Source organism: Musca autumnalis, unplaced genomic scaffold, assembly GCF_047663935.1.
Source record: "Musca autumnalis isolate F117 unplaced genomic scaffold, ASM4766393v1 scaffold_5, whole genome shotgun sequence".
In the NCBI taxonomy this organism is placed as follows: Eukaryota; Metazoa; Arthropoda; class Insecta; order Diptera; family Muscidae; genus Musca; species Musca autumnalis.
In genome coordinates, this window is record NW_027412088.1 from 12,380,408 (window position 1) to 12,407,116 (window position 26,709).

A 26,709-nucleotide genomic window follows, 5' to 3' on the forward strand; every position below is an offset into this window, starting at 1 on the left:
AGATCTTCAGTGCGCTATCTGTATCAGTTACCAGATTCCCTTCATGATCTTTGCAGGAGAATGTGCCTGCATCATACCCTTCAGTCTGGTGTTTTACACTCTGGTAAAATTTGCGGACTTCATTCTGACTCCTGAACATCGCGAGTTTCTCACGCTCACGTTTTTCTTGCTCTTTCTTTTTTCTTCTGGAAATACGCTTCTCCTCTCTCCTCTTCTCCCGATATTTTTCTTTCGCGCTTCGTGTTGCTACTGAACGCAGGGTTGCTCTGTATGCCGCGTTCTTTTCTTCAATAGCCTTACGGAAATCCTGATTGTATTTTTAGGTGTTGGTTTTTGGTACCCAAGCACAATTTTTGCGGTAGTTTGAAGTGAGTGGGCTATTCTTTGCCACTGCGCTTCCACATTATCGGGACGAGCAGTGCCGTCTTCCAGCATGTGAGTCAGTTGAGCGGAATAGGCTTGTGCTATCTGTTGTGTTTGTAGCTTCTCGACATTCAGCTTCCGTCCTGTGTTAGATCGCACTTTTGCCGCAACATTAAGGCGAGTGCGTACCTTTGCTGCTACAAGGAAATGGTCCGAATCGATGTTCGTTCCTCGAATCGATCGGACATGTTACACACTGGACGAGTGTCTTCCGTCTATCACAACATGATCAATCTGGTTTCCATCTGGGGATATCCACGTGGCCTTGTATATGTCGAGGTGTTGGAATCTGGTACTGCTCACTACCGTGTTTTTTGCCGCTGCAAAATCGATCAGCCTCATTCCGTTGTCGGATGTTACCTCATGAAGGCTGAACTTTCCGATCGTGGGACCAAAGATATTTTCTCTCCCAATTTTAGCATTAAAATTTCCTAGAACAATGTTAATGCCATGGCCAGGGCTGCGGTCATATGCTCTCTCTAGGCGCTCGTAGAATATATCCTTGGTTGCTCTGTATGCCGCGTTCTTTTCTTCAGTAGCCTTACGGCAATCCTGATCGTACCATAGATTTTTAGGTGGTGGTTTTTGGTACCCAAGCACAGATTTTGCGGCAGTTTGAAGTGAGTGTGCTATTCTTTGCCACTGCGCTTCCACATTATCAGGACAAGCAGTGCCGTCTTCCAGCATGTGAGTCAGTTGAGCGGAATAGGCTTGTGCTATCTGTTGTGTTTGCAGCTTCTCGACATCCAGCTTCCGTCCTGTGTTAGATCGCACTTTTGCCGCAACATTAAGACGAGTTCGTACCTTTGCTGCTACAAGGAAATGGCCCGAATCGATGTCTTCCGTCTATCACAACATGATCAATCTGGTTTCTTTTTTTCCCATCTGGGGATATCTACGTGGCCTTGTGTATGTCGAGGTGTTGGAATCCGGTACTGCTCACTACCATGTTTTTTGCCGCTGCAAAATCGCCTCATTCAGTTGTCGGATGTTACCTCATGAAGGCTGAACTTTCCGATCGTGGGACCAAAGATATTTTTCTCCCAATTTAAAATCTCCTAAAACAATCTTAATGTCATGGCCAGGGCAGCGGTCATATGCTCTCTCTAGGAGCTCGTAGAACATATCCTTGGTCTGTTCATCTTTCTCTTCGGTCGGGGCATGGGAGCAGATGTGACTGGTGTTAAAAAACTTTGCTTTTATATGGATGGTGACAATTCTCTCATCAACCGGAGTGAAGCTGGAGACGAGATTTTTAAGCCTCCTATTTACCATAAATCCAACACCTAGCTCATGTTTCGTTTCATGGCAGCTTTAATAGAGTGCGTAATCGTCTGTTATTTGTACGTCGGCCCAGTTCCATTGCACTTCCTGTAAGGCGATAATAACAGCTTTGTATTTGCCAAGTACATCCGCCAGTGCGCAAACTGCACCTGCTCTTTAGAGAGTCCTGACATTGCATGTGCAGTTTCGCAGATATAATAATTATAATTGTTCCACAAACATCCCATAAGGGACAAGGGAGACTTCTCTCAAATCAATGAGTGCACCCCGATTCATATTAGCTCAATGATATGGGACCTACAGTTTATCGCCGAGACCGAACGGCGTGCCTAAGACACCACTTTTGTAGAGAAGTTTTTACATGGCTGAAATACTCAGGAAATGTCGCCAACATTACTGAGGGGTGTTTTGCCACCGTTGAAAAGTGTTTTGATGTTGCCTGGCCGAGGAATCGAACCCACGACGGGTGTGCATACCATTGCACCACGGTGGCACCCAAGTTTCGCAGATTATGGTCCTTAAAACGTTTGCGGGGTTCGTCAACTTTATAGGGGTTTGTTTTTCTTCTTTTTCTTTGTTTTTTTCATAGTAGGCGGTGTTTTGACGGGGTGAGTTACTAGCCCAAAGCCCAACCCAAGTTTTTAACGTTCTTACGGGTGAAAGCGCGGCACATGTTAGCTCACTACCTTTGACGGATGTTAACCACGGGGAGGTCAGTGTCCACTTGAGATGAAAGAGGGACCAAGATAAATCCTGGGCTTTGCCATGTTAAAGCCGGTCAAGACCGTTGCTTGGTATCATTCTTCCCCTACGTCACCAATTAAACAAAATGTGAACTGTAAAAGTCAAAATTTCGATTTTAACTAACAAATTGATAGTTTTTTTCTCCATAAATCGGTCAAGTTTTTTTTAAAGTCTCTCGGTTATATACAAGCTTTTTATATGTATAATAATCCCACAAAAACATATAAAGATCGAATCATTCGTTTTAAAGCTACAGTGGGCATCGCATTCCAAAATACCATTTTGAGAAAACCGCGTTTCAAACTTCGATATTACATACAAATCGCAATAAGTTTTCTCTTTCTAACGCTCATATCTCAGCTATTTTTTGTCAGATCGACTCGAAATTTTTGCAATGTATTCTGTTCTAACTGTACTGGCCATAACCCCTTAAATGAATGGTGCTTACACCTGGGAAGTTTTTGCGGATGATGAAACTACAATAACCATAGATGAGGAAAATCAAAAATCAAAAAGAAAAATCTCCGAAGGGCAGTGAAAATTCTTTACAACATATTCTTTAGTCCCATTTCGATAGGACTAGTCCTAGGCAAGTCTGGACTTGCCGTTTCCAAGCAAACTCCTGGAAACCTAAAAATGTGAACTTTGACGGCGATTTTCTCATCTATGAACATTGTAGTTTCAGAATCCGCAAAAACTTCTCAGTTGTAAGCACCTTTCATTTAAAAGTTGTTCAGGCGCACCGTAGTTTATTCTTCTGCTAAATCTGGCTTTGGGTCTGCCTTCATTTCTAGGAATATGGCTGCCTCGATGGGATGTAACCACAGATCTACTGGAGTCAGTTGAGTAGGTTTGGCAGGACAGTTGAAAAGATGCAGTGCGTCGAGCGGGCCTGTGCAACACTGCAACATGTTGCAGTGCAACATGCTGGCCAGATGTTTTGCACGGTATCATCGATCCTTGCCCTATAGGAATATTGACGGCTGCACCATCCGTTGTTGAGTCAAATCTACTCTGGTACTCCGTGATAGATAGAGGATGCTCACCGAGGACCGCATCCGTATGAATGCTATTCCAACCCGATTTATATGCTTGTTGATCTAGGGTTTCTTCTTGTAACGGTGAACCTCTCTTTCTATGTTATGAAGAATCATCCTGCCTTCTCAAGCTAAAACTATTTTGGGTTGTCGCGGCAGCTGACGCTCCTCAGCTGCGATAGATGGGTAATGTTCTCCAAGGACCGCATTCACATGATAGTTGTTTATGGCATCTGAGACTGCATCCGTGTGTATGCTATTCAAACCTGCTTGATATGCTTGTTAATCTAGGGGTTCTCTCTTGTAACGCTGGACTTCTCTTTTGTAGATCGTGAAGATACCCCCTGACATGCCTGGGTGAATGGAGTGGTCTTATCCATCATATAGTGATTACCATGTCTCTCATGGATGGCTCTCACTGTAACACCCGAGCAAGTACTGCAACAAAAGCATGCCATTGTGTTGCTCCACTGGAAGAATCTTTGCCTCCTCATATAATTGGTCTGTTGCAGTTCTCATGGCGGCATTCTGACAAGTTTGAATATTTATCCATCGCGAACAAACTGGCATCGAATAGCTTACCACAGACCGACCTATTGCGTTATATGTGGTCAACAAGGTTTCTTTAACTGGACCCCAAATGCTTTCGGCTAGGGACTTGAGGACCTTGTTCCTACATATCAGCTTGTCGCAGATAGCTGTGGCATGTGCGGACGACGTTTGTGGTCAGAATTCTGCTACCATCGACCATGAGATTCAACTCTATTCTCACCTCTGCCGTCTATGTGGTGAACAGAGTGGTCGTAGACTTAGTGGCGTATATTTGCATATTCCTAGCGTGAAAAAGGTGGTAAGATCTGCCACCCTTTCCCAAATAACATCAGGGAAGGTACCTGACGCCAAGATCAGTCTTTACAATACAATCTTTCGCATACGTTACGATCTCAGTGCCGTAGGGAAGGGTTGGAATGCAGAAGAGGTTAAACAGTTCCGGACATATCACCCCACCTTGGGGAACTCCCTGTTTTACTCTACGGGGCTTGGACTTCATGTACGATTGGCGCATAGAACTGATTATCCAATGATTCAAACTTGGCCGGAGGGTTGTCTGCTTGATGTCCTCAAACAGCGTGGAGTGTTTGACAGTATCAAAGGCTTTTGACAAGTCAAGCACCAACATCACTTCTCTATCACACGGCGGTCTCTGGTTGAGTCCTTGACAAATATGTGTGCAGATGGCGTGCAGCGTTGTTGTCGAGCTGTGTTGTATACGGAATCTATGCTGGTGATCGGTGACTGGATAGCTATTTCTGACACTGGGGAGGACTGGCTTCAAGGGTCTTTGCTGCGGGCGACAAAAGCGAAATCGGCACGTACGCTTCACCTTAGCTTGTATCCTCACATGGTTTCAGTAGCTGCACCACCCTGCCTATTTTCCAGACTTCGGGCTGTTTCAGCATTACCATGGCGATCTCATTAGGGCCCAACGGTTTGTATAGCATCTGCAACATCATCAATTCTAAACTTTGGTGGTTTATCCTCGGCAAGAAGAGATCTAAGTTGGACAGAGAACTATGGCAATTTCCACTAATTCTGTTAGGGGCGTCCTCGTTGATCGTGTACAAGGAAGTGTTATGAATCTACTCAGCCAGAGCTATACCCCTGTGGTTAATATCTGAATGATTAGCATTTAAACCCTAAGACCTTTGGTCTATAATCTGGAGCACATCTATTAATCGGGCGAGATGTATACGTTAAGCAACTCAAGTTCGGCAGTTAGAGCCAGGCTCAAACCATATAGGTCTGTATTGAACAGGCTGGTACAACAGGAAATCTACTACTGGTGCGATCGTTCCTCAGTAACCATCACAATGCTGTAACCAAGCAAAAAAAGCCCTCCCAAAATCATGGGTTTCGTAAGGGATTTTTGGCAGTGCAGTACACATGTGCAATACGAACTGTTATTTTTTAATTAAAAAAACTCGCGTGCCGACGGTGAGCGTTGAACGCACATCCGTAGGATTTATAGTCTGACACACACTCACTGTGCCACCGTCGTCATTACTTAGTGAGGAGTAAAGTAAGTAGGTTTACCTTGTAAATTTTTTAAGAAGTAACCCATTACTTTTCAGTTTACTTGTAATGCGAAAAGAAGCTTGTTTACATTACTTTGTAAAGGGTTACGTAATGACTACCGGATCCAAATTTTTGCTGGAAGCTGCAGTTGTTGTTGAATTTTGTTTCCAGCACCGCCGCGACCATAATATATCCTACGACTCAAAAAACCTACTATTTCCTGCATCTTACCTCGAAGTCCATTGCAATTAAATTTCTAAAATGATGTGTATCCAGGAATTGGAACAGCAACGATCAGTGTTAAATGCTGTGTGCATGCTGGAGGTACTGCGGCAGAGTCTCGTATTCTGATGATGACGATGCCTTACTGTGGTATGTGCTCTCGCAGGATGCAGCAGCATAGTCCCTGTCATAGTTACACACATGGACGAGTCGAGAGCAATCTAGAGATGCACACACTCCCTACATGTATTGCATCTCACCAAAGTTTGAGTGTGGTGGCTGCGGATTTGAAAACCGAGCATATTCATATTGATCTTGGGCGCACTATTTTGACGAAAAATTTTAGACTCTTTTGGGAGAGGTACCCGAAGAAGTTGGCCGATATGGCCCATCATAGAACTTAGTCTATGTTTGGGCAAAAATATTTTTGCAAATTTTGGATCAAATCGGTTTATTGGTTCGAGAGGTGTCTTGCGTACTTGCCAACCATACAGACAAACAGGGCTAAATCGACACCAAATTGTCTGATCCATTATTTAATTTCAGCAGGACTATTTCGTAATGTTGATGTTGGCAACCTCGTTTTCTACGTGTCAATTACCATTTGGCGAAGCAAGCGACACTCTGTAAATGCTGACCAAACCTAATCATCAAATATTAAAAATGTTGCATTTCAAAACCGTAAAAAGTAATTAAATCGTAATAATAATTAAATATATAATATCCCGCACTCAAGTAGGGAAACGAAGTGTAATCTGTGTAATTGTCTTAACAATGAACATGTAGAACAAGAAGGGATCCTATTCTCATACAACTATGGACAAGTTACACTATCCCCCAGTTCACCATACATGTGGAAACCCCATTACAAATTTTAAAAACAATGCATATTAACAAAATGCTATAACCGCAAAAGAACAAAACACACAAAAAATAGCTCACAGACATAAGAGTTTGCAAAGTGTTTCTGGTACATAACTCGTGGCATACTTTTGGGTGCTCGAATAAATCCCGAAAAGTTGTAAAAGTTTAACAAAAACACCGACTCAAGTAATGCCACTGCAACATTTATATCCTGGACCGAATGAATGCTGCTTGGCGGCAGGCGGGTTGCCTGAGTGACTTAACTAAACGACGACGATTCGCGTATGTGAAGTTTTTTTTTTGATGGTGAGCGGGTGGTACAGAACTCTCATAATTCCACAAAACGGGAAAAATGAACAGCAGGGGAATATTTGAGTGTGAATCAACTAGACATCATTCGGGTTCATTCGGCGTGGATGTGTATGCATGCTGTTTGTGCTAAACAATAGACGTCTTTTGTTTAAGCCGCAGCAGCCGAATGTGCAGCAAAACGCAACACTAAAGCTCCTTCACTTCAATGAACGTTAAACGTTTTGGGGGGGAACTTTTTTTAACGTTTATAAATGCAGCTGGTACTTTGGCTGGCATGGTTGGATTTGGTGGATTGTGGAATCGGTAGTGGCAACATTAGCTTATTTAAGCTACTTGAGCTAAAAAGTTATGAGCTTTGGCAAATGTAGCAGCACTCACGGCTGCAGTAACAAACAACAATTTTAGTTGTTGTTAAAACAGAGGAGGAGGAGGAAACATAGTAGATCTTTATGAAACTCTGATTCGAAAATAGGACAAACTGCTACAAACTATAAACATTCATACATATGAACATATGTATATGTGTATATGCTGTGATTATGTATGTGCTCCTTTCTTGTAAAAGTTGTTTGCAGAGAAAAAGAAAAATGTTAAAAGTAAAAACTATGTGAGCTACTTTTGTGGCAAATTATAGTTTGGTTGTTAGTTTACTGCTAAGGAGGGACGGCTTTGTTGTGAGTCTTGTTTTTTCTATTGGAATTCTTTGAAAGTTGCAGTAAAGCCTTTTAGAAATATGTATGTAGTTCAATAGTATTCATATTCAATATCTATGATATATAATGATGAATGGATAGGTAATATACGTCTATATATGCACGGGTTTCAGTTAGATAATCATCCATATCTACTGAATGGAATTTATGAGAAAATGTTAGGAAAGTTTTTAATTAAATATCATGTAGTAATTAAATTTTATATTTTGTTCTATTTCCAGGAAAAAAATTGAATCATTTCATTCTAAAGGTAAGCTAAATTTGTTGTATAATATTAATGTTTTGGAATTAGGAAGTTGTTATTGATTCCCATAATTATGGTAGCCTTGGCTGATTGTGTCCTTAAGGAATTTTTGAGGACGTATAAGAAACTAGTAAGAAAATATCAGTCAGCTGTGCTGACGGAAATATACCCTCAGCCTATGACCAAGGAAAGAACCAAGAATTATGCAGTATAAAAACTACATTAATTTTGTATCGCGAGCTTGCATCAAAATGCGTGTAATCTTTAGGTATCGTAATGTGGGGCTATACCAAATCATTGATATTTACCAAAAATTTTAGTGGACAAACTTTTGATTCAGAGACACTTACTTACTTAGCTGGCCCATTACAGAACATTTGTTCATAGACCGAACTAAGAAAAGATCTCCAATCCTCTCTGTTTTTCGCTTCGCTTTTTGGAATACCGCGCTTGTCATCTCTTTATCCACTTGTTTGCGCCATCTATTCTTTGGCCTGCCAATTCACCGCCAAGTGGCTCGAATTTATACGCCTTTTTAGCGGGTTCATCATGGTTCATTCTTATTATATGGCCTAGCCAACGCAATCGCTGCATCTCGATACGTTTATCTAAAGTGATGTCGTTGTGTAGCTGATACAGCTCGTGGTTCATTTGATGTCGATATTCGCAGGTTAACGCAGATTGGACGAGTTGTGGCTTTGTTTTTAAAGTGCTTACTTAAGCCAACGTAGCATCTGTTTGCCAATACAATTCTTCTTCTTATTTCACAATTGATGTCGTCGGTTGTGTTTACGGCTGTGCCGAGGTATACGAAGTCTTTTACTATCTCAAAATTATAGGAACCAACTTTAACAGTTGGTCCGATCTCAATGGACGCATTGCGCGTCGACACCATCAACTTGGTCTTCTCGCCGTTTACCGCCAGATCCACTTTAGAAGATTCTCCTTCGAATTTCATAAAGGTATCGGTTACTTCTTTTACTGATCATCCAATGATGACTATATCATCAGCATAAGCAAGTAACATGTGGCTATTGGTGTAGATTGTGCCACTTCTTTTGACGTTTGCCTCTCATATAACCTTTTCTAGCAGGATGTTGAAAAGATCACACGAAAGGCTGTCTCTTTGCCTGAAACCCCTTTTGGTACAAAACTCTTTGGAGAGGTTCTTTCCTATCTTAACTGAAGATTTTGTGTCAGTTAGAGTCATTTTACAAAGCCGAATGAGCTTTGCGGGAATACCAAATTCAGACACGGCTTGGAATTCCTTTGAACGTTGCGGACTGTCGAAGGCCGCTTTATAATCGACAAAAAGGTGGTAGGTGTCGATCTGCATCTCTTGGGTCTTCTCCAGGACTTGCCAGGTCTAAAGCCGCATTGGTAAGGTCCAATTATTTCATTGACCATGGGCTTTAGTCGTTCGCATAATATCCCTGACACTATCTTGTAGGCGATGGGGAAAAGACTTATGTCCCTATAGTTGGAGCACAAAATCGTATCTCCTTTCTTATGGACGGGACACAGGATGCTCAGGTTCTAATCGTCGGGTATGCGTTCTTCCTGCCAGATGGAGCTAACTAGCTGATGCATACACCTTATCAGCGTGTCGCCTCCGGTTTTAAACAGCTCGGCTGATAGGCCAACAGCTCCTGCTGCCTTATTATTCTTCAGCCGATTTATTGCTGTCTTTACCTCATCTTGGCTGGGCGGTATACATTCAATACCATCATCTGGGATTGGGACTGTTGTATCTTCGTCGTCTTCGCTGCTATTGGATACCAACAGTTTTTAAAAATGTTCTTTCCATATCCTGAGCACACTATCTGTATCAGTTACCAAAATACCTTGCTGGTCTCTACAGGAGGATGTGCTTGTACCGAAGCCATCAGTTTGATGCTTGACTCTTTGGTAGAATTTTCGGACTTCATTCTGGCTCCTGTACATCTCGATATTATCACACTCTCGCTTTTCCATCTCTCTCTCTTTTTCCTGCGGAAAAGACGTCTCCTCTCTCCTTTCCTCCCTTTTTCTCTCTCGTATGCTACGCGTTGCTACGGATTGTAAAGTAGCCCTTTTCCATCTCTCTCTTTTTCCTGCGAAAAAGACGTTTCTCCTCTCTCCTTTTCTCCCGATACCTCTCTCGTGTGCTACGCGTTGTAACGGATTGTAAAGTAGCCCTATATGCCGCATTTTTCTCTTCGGTGGCAGCACGACACTCCTGATCATACCATGGATTCCTTGGTGGAGGTCTCTGGCATCCAAGTATGGATTTTGCGGCTGTTTGCATGGAGTGGGCACTGCTTTGCCATTGCGCTGATATGTTATCGGGATGAGGAATGCTTTGATTAAGCTATTGGGCTAGTTGAGTGGAATATGCTGTGGCTATCTGTTGTGATTGTAGCTTACCGATATCTAACATTCGTGTTGTGTCTGTTCGTACTTTGTTTGCTACGTTTAAGCGAGTGCGTACCTTTGCTGCAACAAGGTAGTGGTCCGAATCAATTTTTGCGCCTCGGAACGATCGTACATCCAACACGCTCGATGAATGTCTTGCATCTATCACAACATGATCAATTTGATTTCTTGTTTTCTGATCTGGAGACACCTTCTCTAGATGCAGATTCGCAGGTCATGGTCCTTAAAACGTTTGCGGGGTTCGTCAACTTTAAAGGGAATTGTTTTTCATTTCTTTAGTTTTTTCATAGTAGGCTGCTTTTTTTCTAGGGGAGGGCTACTAACCCGGCGCCCAAACTCAAACTTTTAACGTTCTTATGGGTGAACGCGCGGCAAATTTTAGCTCACTGCCTTTAACGGGTGTTAAAGGCAGCTCCCCATGTGACACCACGGGGAGGTCAGTGTCCACTTGAGATGAAAGAGGGACCAAGATAAATCCTGGGCTTTGCCATCTTAAAACCGATCAGGACCGTTGCTTGGTATCTTTCATTACCTACGTCTCCCGAGAGACCACGAAATATTAAATTACGTTAAACTAAAATTAGAAGAAATTTTCGAAAATGTTGAGAGTTATCCTGCACACTATGTATTTTAATATGTGCTGTAGGTTTATGACTTTTTGAAATTTTTTCTCAAAACTGATTTCCTGTAGCGAGAATGAATGAACTTTTGCCTATTAATGCCAAAAATAACGTTCATTCCATTAATTTTTTAAAAAAGGTCACGCACAAAACACTTTGAAAAAGTGAGAGAAACAGAGAACTGAAAGCGTACAACACAAACAATAGAAAATTAGTGATTGGAATTCTATACAGTAATTGTTGTTGGAAATTTGATAATTTACGTTAAAATTCAAATTCTTAAATTAGCAGAAATTCTTCTAAACTAACCTCAATACACCAGTTACTTTCGTAACAATTTACATATGGGGAATTCCAAGTGAAATCGGACAGTTCAAAGAAAAGTAAATTTTGATTTCGATTGTTTTTGGTTCAATTTATGCTCCTAGCCAACAGAACATTTTAGTATATTTTAAAATTATTTTTTGACCAACGATACTGAGATATCGCCTATTGAAATTATCGCATTTTTAAAGAACTATGTTCAAATAAATACTCATAACTTCTTTAATATTGGTCCAAATGGGACCATCATTTTTTTGATTTGTTTGTTTTTTTTATCAGCTTTCGAAAGAAATATTTGAAAGAAAAATGCACAGTGGGCTTCAATGCAATTTTCGGGATTTAATATTTAAAATCAATTTTTAAACATGATTGCACACTTCGATTTTTTCAAAAAAATTGTATGTTAAACTACGTTCAATTACAAAAATTTTAAGCCTTATGTGGTAATGGGATTCGGACGATTACTATTTTTTCTGAATTTTTTAAAATTTGTCAATACAATTTTTCCTTTATACCTTTGTCCAAAATATATTATTTTATTAAAAAAATAAAAATTTAATTTATAAATATTTGTTTTGATTTTATATTTATGAATTTATTTCAAACATCTTAAAAACTGCGTCATTTTTCGATTTTGAAAATGCATCAGCGAAAATTCCATTAAAGTCCACTGTGGATTTTTTTCTATTTTTTTTTGTGATAAATATATAATATATAATGATAAATATGTACTTTTAGCTTCAAAAATACAGGAAATACAAATTTTGGACAAACGTATAAAGGAAAAATTGTATTGACAAATTTTAAAAAATTCAGAAAAAATAGAAATCGTCCGAATCCCATTACCACATAGGGTTTAAAATTTTTGTAATTGAACGTATTTTAACATAAAATTTTTTTTGAAAAAATCGAAGGGTGCAATCTTGTTTAAAAATTGATTTTGAATATTAAATCCCGAAAATTGCATTGAAGCCCACTGTGCATTTTTCTTTTAAGTATTTTTTTCGATAGCTGATAAAAAAACAAACAAATCAAAAAAAGATGGTCCCATTTGGACCAATATTAAAGAAGTTACGAGCATTTCTTTGCATGTAGTTTTTACATAATTTGACTTTTTCAAGGCGCGATATCTCTGGAACCGTTAGTCAAGAAAATTTTCAAAATATACTAAAATGTTTTGTTAATCAGCAGCATCGCCACAGCAAAAAATAAAGGAAATCAAAAACCTCATCTTGAAAAAGTGTCCGATTTCACTCAGAAATCCCCATATATAAATTATATGATGGTATAATAATCCCTTTATACATCAAATCGTCAAACCTTTGTGGCATATAACCGCGAATATTGATGAGATAGGAAAGTGTCGAAACACGTGTCTTCTCTTTTTTGGCTTCTATCAAGCTGCGTTGTCAGAATATGGTTAATAATTGTAGGGTTGCTTAGTGTATATTTTGGATTATAATTTCAAACATAAAATATATGGTTGCTGCTGAAATAATCATTTGGGACTCTATAAAATATATCTATTTTTGATCTAGGTAAAATTCTGATTCGATCTATGCATGTCTGTTCGTCTGTGGTAATCACTCTAGCATCCACAAAAATTGAGGTAGGACGCTGAAATATTGGGAAGATGCGTCTTTTGTTTGCAGTCAGGTCAAGTTCGATGATGGGCTATATCGGTCTTCGTTTTGGTATAACCCCCATATAACGGTGTCACCCGATTTTAGGTATTTTGACGTTTTTAGTCACCGTTTCACACTGAATTAGCTTTAATTTGACATTTAGGGTTCCTAGTGATCAACAAATTTATATTCTAAAAATTATGGACATAGATCCATGTTTTGGTATGGTACTCATATAACGGTATCTCCATATTTTCGGTATTTTAGTTACAATTTTTAACCGAACAAGCTTTAATTTGATATTTGAGGTTCTCAGTGGTTCTCACGAAACTTCTCCACCAAAAACAGTCAATATACGACTGTGTTTTGGTATAGCCCCCATATAACGGTACCTCCCGATTTTCGGTATTTTGATGATTTTTGCTACAATTTTTAACCGAACTAGTTGTAATTTGTCATTTGATGTTCTCCACCAGAAATCGTTAACATTAGTCCATGTTTTGGTATAACCCCCAAATAACGGTACCTCCCTATGTTCGGTATTTTGAGAATTTTAGTTACAATTTTTAACCGAACTACCGTTATTTGGGGTTCTCAGTGGCCACGAAACTTGTCCACCAAAAATCGTCAATATAGGTCATTGTTTTGGTATAGCCCCGATGTAACGGTACCTCCCGATTTTCGGTATTTTAAGGATTTTAGCTAAAACATTTAACCGAACTAGCTGTAATTTGACATTTGAGGTTCTCAGTGGTCACGAAGCTAAGCTTCTCCCTCAAAAATCGTTAACATAAGCCCATGTTTTGGTATAGCCCTCCTATAACGGTACCTTCCAATTTTCTGTATTTTGGAGATTTTAGCTACAATTTTTAACCGAACTATCTGTAATTGGACATGTAAGGTTCTCAGTGGCCACGAAACTTCTCCACTAAAAAACGTCAATATAGGACCATGTTTTGCTATAGCCCCCATATAAAAGTACTTTCCGATTTTCGGTATTTTGAGGATTTTTGTTAAAAAGTTTAACCGAACTAGCTGTAATTTGATATTTAAGGTTCTCTTCTTGACATTAATTTGACATTTGAATTTTCAGTGGTCACGAAACTTCTTCAATAAAAATCCCGATTTTCGGTATTTTGAGGGTCTTGACTTTCGAGATTCCCTGCAGTTGCAATACTTTTCCACCAAAAATTTTAAAGATTGGTCGACACTTCGATTTAGCCCCATAGGTGGTACCTTTTACCTGGCTGAATATATCTTTATACCCTCCACCATAATATGGAGGGTATAACTAAATTTGTCATTCCGTTTGTAACACATCGAAATAGTCATCAGAGGCCCTATAAATTCCAAGTCGATATAACCATGTCCGTCTGCCCGTCGGTGCGTATGTTGAAATCAGGAAGGAAGTTTAGTATTGGTCCATGTTTTGGTACCAAAGAACGGCACCAGCCGATTTTAGGTATTTTGATGGTTTTAGCCTCATTATCTCACCGACATGACTGAAATTTGTCGGTATAGGTCCATGCCTTCATATAGCCCCCCTAGAACGGTACCTCCCGATTTTCGGTAGTTTGAAGTTTGTGGCCACAATAATCCCCCGAAATGGCTGAAATTTGGTATTTAGTTTTTATTTTCGGTATTTTGAAGGTTGTGGATCCAATATTCCTCCGCAATACCTGAAATATCGGAAATTTGGTATTTAGTCTTCTGTGAGTCTAAAAACTTACCACAAGAAATTTGTAGGTATAGATCGACGTTTTGATATAGCCCCCATAGAAAGGTACCTGAAGAATTTCGGTATTTTTAAGGTTAGCCACATTGTTTTACAGAAATTGCTGAAATTTGGTATTTAGTCTTCTTCATAAACGAAAGGAAACTAAGTGTTCCATTTTACTTCAATAAAACTCGTGGTCCGGCTGAACTTTACGTGTTCTTACTTGTTTAAATTACTTTAAATAATTTAGGAATTTGGAGTGTCAATGGTCGACAAAATTTTCCACCCAAAATTGTGAAAGGAAACTAATTAATCCATTTTAATTAAGTCTATTTTATGGTGGCCGGACGAACTTAACGACTTTTTAGTTGTTCTCTTTCGAGATGAGCGGAATGAACACCAAATCTTGTGCAAATAAAAAAGAATAATGTCACTTGGTGACAGGTGTATTAACTGGAGAGAGTCTGACTATGTGTCTGCCATAAATTTACGCTGTATATATGTACATATATCGCAGTTATTGCTGGATTGCAATTGCGAATATGGTTTCTCCAAAAATATCTCTTCTCTGCGTGTAGAATTCTTAGGATCCAATTATCCTGCGTGCGCTTCGTTTACCAGATGCCGTTAATTAACTCATACATACACCTTATCAGCGTGTCGCCGTTGGTCATCATGAGCGGAGCTGATAACCCTTCTGCTCTTGCTGCCTTATTATTCTTCAGTTCCAACATATGTTGAGATATGTTCTGCTGAACTGTTGTTGTCGACATTGTTGAATACCAATTGGAATGAAAAGCGATCGCCCCATAACCTTAACAGATTTCGTACTCCTGTACATTCGAATTGTTCACATTTCACTTTTTTTATTAAACTGGGCAAAGAATGCTTAAGTTATCAGTGTGACACATTTGTACTTCAACAGCACTTCAACAGCTCAGTTGGTAGCTCATCGACTCTTGCTGGCACACTGTTCTTCAGTTGCGGCATGCATTTAATGCAATCATCTGGTAGGGGTTTTTGGTGGCAATTTTTCTTATTGGCACTGTTGTATACCAAAAGGATAGAAGAGTGATGTATGTATGTATTCATTATCTTAACGATTATGATAAGGAATTTAATTTAGACCTGGAGACTTTTAAAGTAGGCCATGCAGCTCGCATAATGAACTATTAACGCAATTAATCAAAAGGAATACGAAAGCAGCGCCATCATCAGACGTTCCAGCTTGATTTTGGGCCTTTTTTCTGAAAATTGTCACTTTATCCTTTTATTTGTCACACTAATTATCCAACAAAACTCACTTTAGAGTACAGGGACAGGATAACAGACAAAGTTGGCAACATAATGATTTTACACAGATCACTATTGTCGAAAGATTGTAAGTCGGTAATATTTTTTCAAGAGGCACAGTACTCCTAAAATGCAAATTTTTTTATGTAAAGAAGAACCAGCTTTGCATACTTTACCTAACTATTTCTCCGTTCTATTTTGCTGTTATTTTTAAGAAATTTCAGGACTTTAAGGCCAGAAAGCTATGTCATAAACTCCCGAATTTCGGGTTCAAATTGATACCACAACGAGATTAGTCCCAGACTTTGATTTCTTACACCTTGTCAGGGTATTTGAATAATATCAGACATCGAATACGTCATCATAATCACATATATAGTCCACATTATACGCTAATGCAGTCTGATATATTGCAAGTACATATATCTTTTGTTTGTATTGGAAGTCCCACAACATGTCTTTAAGCTTACCAGAGACCGCTAGAAGTCTTCATAAAATGTTTATGTACAAATGAATGAGTGTATGCGCGAAAAATAAATATGTATTTTGAAAACCATAGAAGCCACAAATATAAAATTTATGTATGAAATTTATACAACATTGGCAGACAACTTTCATTACACTTTGATGTTGCGTTAGTTGGTGTTGATGTTGTCGTCGTCGTTGTCATTGTATTTTGCCTTGAAGTTTTACAACTAGAAAAGCATACAAAACAAAACTGAAATGTACGCAACATGAACTGATGGCAGCGATAGGTTGGGCTGGGTCGAAGTATTTACATCCTCCAGCAATTAGAACCTTACACAAATCTATGATGCTGAAAGAATATATGTTGAAGCATTCAACAGCATGATGCACTTTCAGCTTATGTGGCCAAAATCTTCAACATATCTGAAATTTGGGAATAGGATGATAGTCCACATTCAAACTGTTAAGTAGGGAAGAGAAACCACCACTCATTTCACCACGACGGCATGTACAACGACTAGCATACACTGTAAAGAAGGAAGGTAGGACCTCAGTCACGTTTGGCGACGTTACGCTAACTGATCCGAGAAGGTGCGCAGGTTATTTCCATCGACAGTTTGTCGGGGACCCCGAGAGTAACGTGGCAAAGAGAAGAGTACTAAGTCGCATTAGAGCTCTTCCTGCCGAGGATGAACCACCACAATTTACAATGGATGATCTTGCGAATGTCATCAGGAACGCTAAGTCATTCAAAGCGTCGCGGTGTGATGCTGAAACAGCTTGATGTGCCGGGAGTCGAGGATCTCACTAAAGTTCTCAACCTGTCGCTAGCCACCTACATCGTTCCCGAAGTCTGAAAAATGTGCAGGATGGTCCCGCTACTGAAGCCAGGCAAGGATGCCAGCAAAGGCCGATTTCGCTTTTGTCGCCCGTAGCAAATACCCTTGAGGCTTTAGTCCTCCCCAGCGTCAGAAATAGCTACCCATTTGCCTATCATCAGCATTGGTTCCGTAAGTAGCACAGCACGACAACATCTAGAGGTTCTTTAGGTTTTCACGATTTTGCTTGGAACCGCGAGTCCTTTGTAAATGGGCCTAAAGAAGATGTTGTAGTTGTGAAAATTCTCCATAAGATTGACCTTATAAATAATATTTTTGTAGGTTTTACCGTTTTTGAGATATAGAAGTTCAAATTCAGACAATGCAGTGACTGTATCGCCTCCTTATAAAACAATGTAAATACTGTAATTTACCAAATTAAACTTATTTATCTTGAAAATGGTACAATATAGGAAAAAATAAATTATCCAATCTTGTAGAGTATTTTCACAGCTTCAATACTTTCTTTAGTCCCATTTTGATATGACTTGCGGTTTGCAAGCAAAATCTTGAAGACTTAAGATAAAAAACCTAAAAACTTGAACTGAACCTCTATATCTCAAAAATTGTAAAACCTACGAAAAAACCTAAAGAACCCGTAAAAATATGAATTTAAATCGCGATTTATTTGAAAATCCCTCCTGCGATTTTTTTTTGTTTCTTGATATTTCTCATCTATGAGCATTGTAGTTTCAGAATATGCAAAAACTTCCCAGGTGTAAGCACCTTCAATTTAAATTTGGTTAAGGCACACCGTGATTAGTCGAGGGCTTAAGGGAGCATGCCGTGTAATAGGACAGTGATGGTGGCGCTTGACTTATCAAAAACGTTTGATACTGGCAAGCACTCCACACTGTTTGAGGATATCGAGCAGACAACCCTCCGGTCAAGTTTGAAACGTTGGATAATCAATTATGTGTGGACGCCAGTCGTACGTGGGTTTTAGGAACAATAATTCCAAGCCCCGTAGAGTGAAACAGGGAGTTCCCCAAAGTGAGTGATGTCTGCGGAACTGTTTAACCTCTACCTCTCTGTATTCCGCCTCACTCCAGATTGTAACGTATGTATGCTGATGCCATTTGTGAAAGGCTGAACTTTTTCCACGCGAGGAATATGCAAATATCTGCCACTAGATCCACTCTGTTTACAACATGGACGTCACAGGTGAGAACAGAGTTGAATGTCGTGGTCGAAGGTATCAGAATTCCGACCTCAAACTACCCCAAAATTCTAGGGTCACATTCAACAGCATGTCCTTGTTCTCCGCACATGCCAGAGCTATCTGCAACAAGCTGAGATGTAGGAACAAGGTCCTTAAGTCCCTAGCCGGTAGCACTTGGGGTGCAGGTAAAGAAACCTTTCGACCACATATAACGCGATAGGTCAATCTGTGGTAAGCTATGCGGCGCCAGTTTGGTCTGCGAATGTAAGTGCAACGTGAAGGAAAGATATTCAAACGCCTGAGAACAGCAACAGAGTGCCTCCTCATGTCTCCAAAGGACTATCTACATAAGGAGGAAAAAATTCTTCCAGTGCAGCAACACATGTCATGCTTTCGTTGCAGTACTTGCTCGGATGTTACCTTGAGAGCCATCCTAATCACCATATGAGTCTTGAGACAGGCATCTAGAAAGGGAGGTCCAGCGTTACACGAGAGTACCCCTAGATCAAGAAGCCTATCAAGCAGGTTTAAATAACATTCATACGGATTCATTGTCATAAACAACTATAGTGCGATCCTCGAAGAGCATCCCCCATCTATAGCGTCTGAGGATCGTCAGCTGCCACGACGAACGAGAGTAGTTCTGCCTCAACTACGCTTGTGATGTGCTGCCATCTATATTCCTATAGGGCAAGGATCGATGACACCGTGCAAAACATCTGGCATGCCTGTTCAACCTACTTAACTAACTCCAATAGAGCTGTGGTTATATCCCATCGAAGCAGCCACATTTCTAGAACTGGATATAGACCCAGAGCAAGATTCAGCAGCAGATGAACTTACAAACATAAAATAAAGCAAGTAAAAAAGTATCAGCCGGCTTTGCCGACAGAGATATACGTTCAGCCTGTGTGAATTGAAACACCTCTTTCCCAAAAAAAAACTGATGTATTTAGGGGGTCTTCAGAATTTTGCCGACAAAGATGTGGATAAGGTTAAAAGCTTAAACGATTTGCGGGGGAGGTACCTAAAGGAATGGACCGACATAGTCCATTTTGGAAGTGTGTCTTATTTTGGGAGTCATTCCTCTCGATAGGACCATTATATCAGGAAACATGGACTTGCCCACGAAAAACATAATATTGCTGTAAACAGGGCCACTAGGAGTACTCCTTCAGTAAAATTTTACAAAGGATCCTCGAACAGACCCTTAATGTACTTAAACAAAAATGTTGATAATTTGTGTAGGTGGTGCCCTAAGGAATGAACCAATAGGGAGGGCCCACTTTTAAACATAAACTAAATTTCGACAAAATATTTCGAGATCCAAAAGAGATCCGTTTATAAGATCCGAGATCCGTTTATAAGATATTGCGCTTACCATTTTAGAGAATATTTTCGAACTTTTGTGGGGAGGTACCGGAAGGAGTGTATCTTTGGGGTTTTTTACAGTTTTCGGGTAATTTTCTCAAGAAGTATGGACTTGCCACTGAAAAAACTTGTACCATCGTAATAGGGGCCTTGAGTGCAACCTGTTGCAAGAAAAATCAAAACAATTCGAGAGGTGGCCTTAAACTGCACTTTTCCGAAATTTTGTGTGGGAGATATCCGAAGGAGCTGACATATATAGTCCATATTCTAACCTGATCTATGTTTCGTAGAAATATTACGATGTCCAAAGTATGGACCAAATAGGTTACTGTCCACAATTTTAGCGAAAATTTTGGCACTTTTGTGGGGAGTGTACTCAAAGGAGTGGACCAATAAGGCCCATCTTAGAACTTGATTTAAGTCTGGGAAAAATATTGTGAGTGTCAAATTTTGGACTGAATCGGTTTCGAGAGTTAAACAGAAATGTTGGACTTTTTTTGAGGGAGGTACTCTAAGAAGTGGACCGATATATCCCATTTTTATACCCTCCACCATAATATGAAGGGTATAATTAAATTTGTTATTTCGTTTGTAACATATCGAAATATCCATCGGAGACTCTATAAAGTATATATATTCCAGATCAGGGTAAAATTCTAAGTCGATATAACCATGTCCGTCTATCCGTCCGTCCGTTTGTTGTCAACAATAAAACCCGGTTTTCGGAATTTTGAAGGTTTTAGCTTCATTATCACACCGAAATGGCTAAAATTTGGTACTTAGTTTTCCTTGGGGCTATAAAACTTTCCCTCAGAATTTTGTAGGTATAGGTCCACGCCGCACAGTGTCACGAGTTCATATTAACTGTGGCCAAAAATAGAAGGAGTTATCGTAGGAGCATCAATTTTGGTACACGTACCTATTATAGACTTACAATATACAGGACAAAAAACTGGGATGGTCGGTCCACGTTTTGATATAGCCCCCATAGAATTGCACCTCTCGATTATCGGTATTTTGAAGGTTTTAGCCTCATTATTACTGAAATTTGGTATTTAGTCTTCGTTGGGGGTATAATACTTTCACCTTGACATTTGTCTGCATAGGTCCACGTCTTCTTATAGCCCCCATAGGACGGACCCTCCGATTTTCGGTATTTTAGAGGTTTCAGCATGATTTTCACACCAAAATGGCTGAAAATTGGTATTAAGTCTTCGTTGGGGGCTTATAACTTTCCACCAGAAATCTGTCTGTATAGGTCCTCATCTTCCTATAGCCCCATAGAACCGTGCCTCCTCATTTTAGGTATTTTGAGTATTGTGGCCTCAATATCCACCCGAAATTACTGAAATTTGGTGTCTAGTCTTCATATTTTTTGTAAGCATATTGAATACATCAAACTCTTGTCTTTATATATATGATAAATTTCCTTTAAAAACTTTTTTGACCGATAAGTGGTCAAAAACGGTCAAATTTTTTTTTGTAAAAAATCGAATTTTGATCTTCGCTGTTCACCATTTTTTTTTTAATTTATATTTTTAAAAGTCTCTCGTTTTAAAGCAAGATTATTAGGTACTTAATCAGCCCACAATATATGATGATCGGTTCATTGGTTTTCGCGCTATAGCCAACACCGCAAAACGCTTTGTTAAATAAGAGGTATCCTCTGACTGAGGTGGTCGGTGAAAAAGAAAAATAACATGTTCGTCTGCAAACCTCTGCATCTGGAACCTTTATACGTTTGAAGTACTCACTTTTCGCAACTCAAACAGCAAATAATATCGATATACACTTTTATACAATTTTTTCCCACTCCACTCAATTTAAAATTTGGTTCACAAAATCGATTTACTAAGTGCCACAGACTTGGGTAGCTGTAAACACCATATGATCACTATTTACTCCCAAACATAATTAAATCTATGTTTATTATCCAAAGCAATCTTAAACATTTATTTTAGAACGTTAAAGTACTTTAAATATTAAAATTTTGGAGCATAATACAAGTTATTAATTTAAGTAAAATAAGGACAAAAATACACATTTCCAACAATTATCGGATTTGAACCTTCACATGGTCAAAACTACTTGACAAATCAATACCATAATTAAAATTCCATCAAATTGAAATGTTTACTTTATATTCTCATCAATAAATTTGTATTCCGAAGGTTGTGGCCTCAATATTCCACCGAAATGGCTGAAATTTGGTATTTAGTCTTCGTTGGGGGTATTAAACTTTTCCCCAGAAATTTGTCGGTACATGTCCACGCCTTAATATAGCCCCCATAGTACGGTATCTCCCGATTTTCGGTATTTTGAAGAATAATGCCACAATAATCCATCGAAATGGCTGCAATTTGATACATAGTCTTTGTAGAGGGCACAGGTCCACGCCTATATATAGCTATATCGGTAGGTTGTGGCTTCAATATTCCATCGACATGGCTGATATTTTTTCTTCATTTAGTCTACGTTGGATGTAAAAACCTTTCCAACTGAAATTCGTCGGGATAGTTCCACGTTTCGATATATCCCCCATAGAATAGTTTCTCCCGATTTTCGTAATTCGGAAATGGCTGAATTTTGTTATTTAGTCTTCCATGGGGTTATAAAATATTCCAGAAGAAAATTATCAGTAGACATCGGATTTTGCATATTTGCATATTTTTTAATATTAAAGATACGAAGATTCTGATTGGACCAAAATTCGTTTCAAAGAAATCTAAATTCAATGGCAGGGTCATATTTCGTATTTATTTTGCATATTTGCATATTTTGCATATGCACAAAATATGCAAAATATGCAAAAAATATGCAAAATATGCAAAAAATATGCAAAATATGCAAAAAATATGCAAAATATGCAAAAAATATGCAAAATATGCAAAAAAATATGCAGAATATGCAAAAAAATATGCAAAATATGCAAACAGATTTTGGCCGAAAATCGTCATAAAAGTCGTAAAATTGTCATTTAAAGTTGGAAAAACCATCAAAAAATACATAACAGTGTTCTAAACTAAGACTGTTGACCGTATAACATCGTTTTTTTCAGCAGATTATTAAGTTATTGAGACTATTTACGACAGTGTGGTGTAGGGTATAAAAATGTGGTATCGTAATACCATTTTTTTATTATTAAACTATGTAAAAATATAAAATTTGATAAAATATCAAACGTGTTATGTAAAATTCAATATTTTCTTGTTTGTAGCATCTTAATTTAATTTGTAGAATTGGTCTGGTTTTAACTCAAAGGACCAAATCGATCTCGGATTTTTTAGCCGGGGAGCCGCCTAAACCTTTTAGTATTATTAGATTTTAAGATTGCCAAAGTTTGAGCACAATTCCAATATGTTAACACGTGGTACTGGGGCCTCGAAGTTATGAAAATCTATTTTTTTGCTATTTGGCGACTTCGACGGCCTATATATGTGGAACGGTTAAAGCTACTTGCCCGTATTACGCATTTAATTAAAATCTATTCTGTTCTTAATATTTCTTGCTGAACAACAATGTACGTAAGTGTTACTGAATTCGAATTATTAAACCCAATGTCCCGAAAAAGGACTTAGGGCAAAAATGGAGTCTATTAAAAAAACAACATTTTTCTTCCTATATTATCAAATTTTAGCGAATGAAAACGAATATATTTTACTTTATTTGAAAATGTTGCTTATTAGGGAAATGATATTTTTTAATATTAATTTTAATTCATTTCTCGTTGGAGTCGAGCTTAATGACCGATGATGTTTGCAAGTGAAAATGGAAAGCCGAAGATTCGAACCCTCACAACCACCATTATGTGACATAGTTCACCTTTTGTAGAGACTCATCAGACATATCGGCCGTCGAATGGCATCGCTATCCATCAAACATTTCCTTTTTCAAATGCAATTTTGTTTTTACAAAGATGGACATTTGTACCATGGTATTATACCATGATTTGTACATTCATTGTATGGCTTCAATGACAAACGCTTACATTTTGTTCATAAATATTTTAACTTACTTATGCCCGTAATTTCAACGTCTGGGTATACGGGTACGCAGCTACCTATTAGTTATCTGTGCCTACGAGTTTGAATTAAATATTGGTGATTTTCATTCATGATTTCGCAAAATTATTGCCACATAGAAGTGTTTTACAACTTTTAACACATTGGCAACGATTAACCAGGTAAAATCCTTGGTGTAAGTAACACGGCCGTTTTTGACTCAGTAATGTTACCTATGCGATGAAAGTTCAAACAATGCCAGACCAATAAGTTCAGGACTAAGGTACCACATATGATTTATCATTTTGCTATTTCCTTTATCTGATATTTGTTTGTGAATGCCTTTCGTATTAAGTAAATCTTCAATGCGGTTTAGGTCTTGTTTTGGACCTAAAAATATTTCTGAATATCCTTTTCACTATTTTTTGTATTAAACTCAATCTATTGTCTCTATTTCTTTTTAATCTATTGATAATGTTTACCCAATATATCATATATTATATCTATATAAACATGAACTTGTTCATTATACGTTTTGTAAAATCAATAACCCAAACTTTCACTTATAACACTCAGTTGTTGTCGTGTGGGATACCAAATAAATAAATAAAATAGAAAAAATCATTCTCGAACGATTTAAACGCAAGGTGCTTCTACGGCCTCTTGTTCTTGGGAAGTGGGCTGGGCAGTAGTTTTAAAACACTCTCGCCTACTTCGATCTTGGATTTGTCAATCGCAGACTACTCTTATAGAAATCGCTTGAATATGTTTGGTTGATGTCCGGATGTGCTTCCAAACTTGCAGTCAAAAATTCCTCTTAACAATTTTCTAACAAGTTTGTACGGTGGTACAGAAGCTCTCTAATATCTGCTCGAGCTCGTGGATCCCGTGACTCCCATGAGCTACTGTCAGTTTCAGGAACGCATAGGAGTTGTTCTTTACCCCCATGTGATACCAGAACAGCAGCCCGTTTTTTCTTCTCTGTTTTGAGAATATCTGGTAATAGTTTTCCATGCCAGGGCACACAAATAGCCTCGTTCCTTGAAGCTGTTGAGTTTATTTTTCACGGTTTATTCTCCGCTGTTCACGGATAAAGCTTCTAGAGATCTTATATTTGTAGGGATCCTCTCCGATAGCTTCTACTGTAGCCATAATGATACTAGTGACGTAACTATACACCTTACAGGGGTCCAGCACCAATGACAATTGCATAGTTACGATTTTCTTGAAGCCACGCTTGATTGTTTTCGGGACAGATGGTTCTTCAGATTCTACGATACGTTTAGCATAAAAACAAGAGCTAGACCTCATTGAAAATCTATTGAAATACGAAAACATAGACAAACAAGTATCAGAAAAAGGAAAAAGCAAAATAATAAATCACCTGTGGAACTTAGTCCTGAACTTGTTGGCTTGGCATTGTTTGATCCAACGGTGCAAAACGCCGTAAAGAGCCAAAAGGCAACAAAAATCTTAACAAAGCAAAGATTCAAATTTCTTCAGAAATATTCGATCCAAACTTCCAAAAGAGCAACTGCCGAAAATCCTAGAAAAAGATCTGGCATAATTCTTGTTGTTCAAGCGATTAAACATAAACTCCGAATTTCCAGGAGGCGCAAAGTATGGTAAACAACTTGAAAGTTGCGAACTACATAGCAGAGCGTTCTTCAAGTAGTCAGCTGTACCCAGATAGCTCCAAAACCACATGATGTCTGACTCTTGAATAAAATTAATTTAGAACAAAATGTCAAAGACATTTGTTTTCATTCTAAAAATTGATAAAAATTAAGAAAATGTTTTTAATAGTCTCCATTTTCGCACAAAGTCGTACCTAGTCACGTTTTTCGGGACATTGCCTTTATTATCTCGAATTCTGTAATATTTACGTAATTTGTTGTTCAGCAAGAAATGTTAAGAACAGAATGGTCTTTAATTTAATGCTTAATATGGACAAAAAGCTTTAACCATTCCAGAGAAATGGGTCGCCGAAATCGCAAAATAGCCAAAAAACGAGATTTTCATAACGTAAGGGCCCCAGTGGCACATGTTAACATATTCCAATTGTGCTCAAATTTTGACAGTCTTAAAATCTGACCCAACTAAAAACTTTATGCGGTTGCCGCCTTAAAAAATCCGACATCGATTTGTTCCCTTTGAACAATAGCCAGCCCAACGCTACAAATTATTACAAAGAAAGTATTGAATTTTACATAGAGCGTTTGATATTCTATCAAATTTTATAGTTTTGCATAGTTTAATAATAAAAAAATTGTATTACAATACCATACTTTTATACCCTACACCACACTGTCGTAAATGGTCTCAATATCATAATAATCTGCTGAAAAAAACGATGTTATACGGTCAACAGTCTTAGTTTAGAACACTGTTATGTATTTTTTGATGGTTTTTTCAACTTTAATTGACAATTTTTCAACTTTTATGACGATTTTCGGCCAAAAACTGTTTGCATATTTTGCATATTTTTTGCATATTCTGCATATTTTTTGCATATTTTGCATATTTTTTGCATATTTTGCATATTTTTTGCATATTTTGCATATTTTTTTGCATATTTTGCATATTTTTTGCATATTTTGCATATTTTTTGGCATATTTTTTGCATATTTTTTGCATATATTTTGCATATTTTTTGCATATTTTTTGCATGTTTTTGATATGACCCCAAATATCGAAAAATTGACCCTTAAAACGCCTAGATCCAAAATTTGAGTTCAATCGGATGAGAAATAAAAAACATGCAAAAATCCGATGTCTAATTATCAGTATAGGACCACGTCTTTCTATATCCCCCATAAAGGCGTACCTCTTGAGTTTCGGTATATTTTAGGATTTTTATCACATTATCTTACCGAAATAACGGAAATTTGATATTTAGTCTTTTTTGAGTCTAAA

At 38.3% G+C, this 26,709-nt stretch overlaps 1 protein-coding gene across 1 annotated transcript in view; it reads left to right on the forward strand.

Moving 5' to 3' along the window:
* The window catches only part of Ipk1 (Inositol phosphate kinase 1), a 376,999-nt gene that overhangs the window by 85,192 nt on the left and 265,098 nt on the right, over positions 1 to 26,709 (forward strand). Inside the window, exon 2 of the mRNA XM_073992548.1 lies at positions 7,897 to 7,925. The gene's annotated coding sequence lies outside the window, so the exon portion shown is untranslated. The remainder of the gene's footprint in view (positions 1 to 7,896; positions 7,926 to 26,709) is intronic.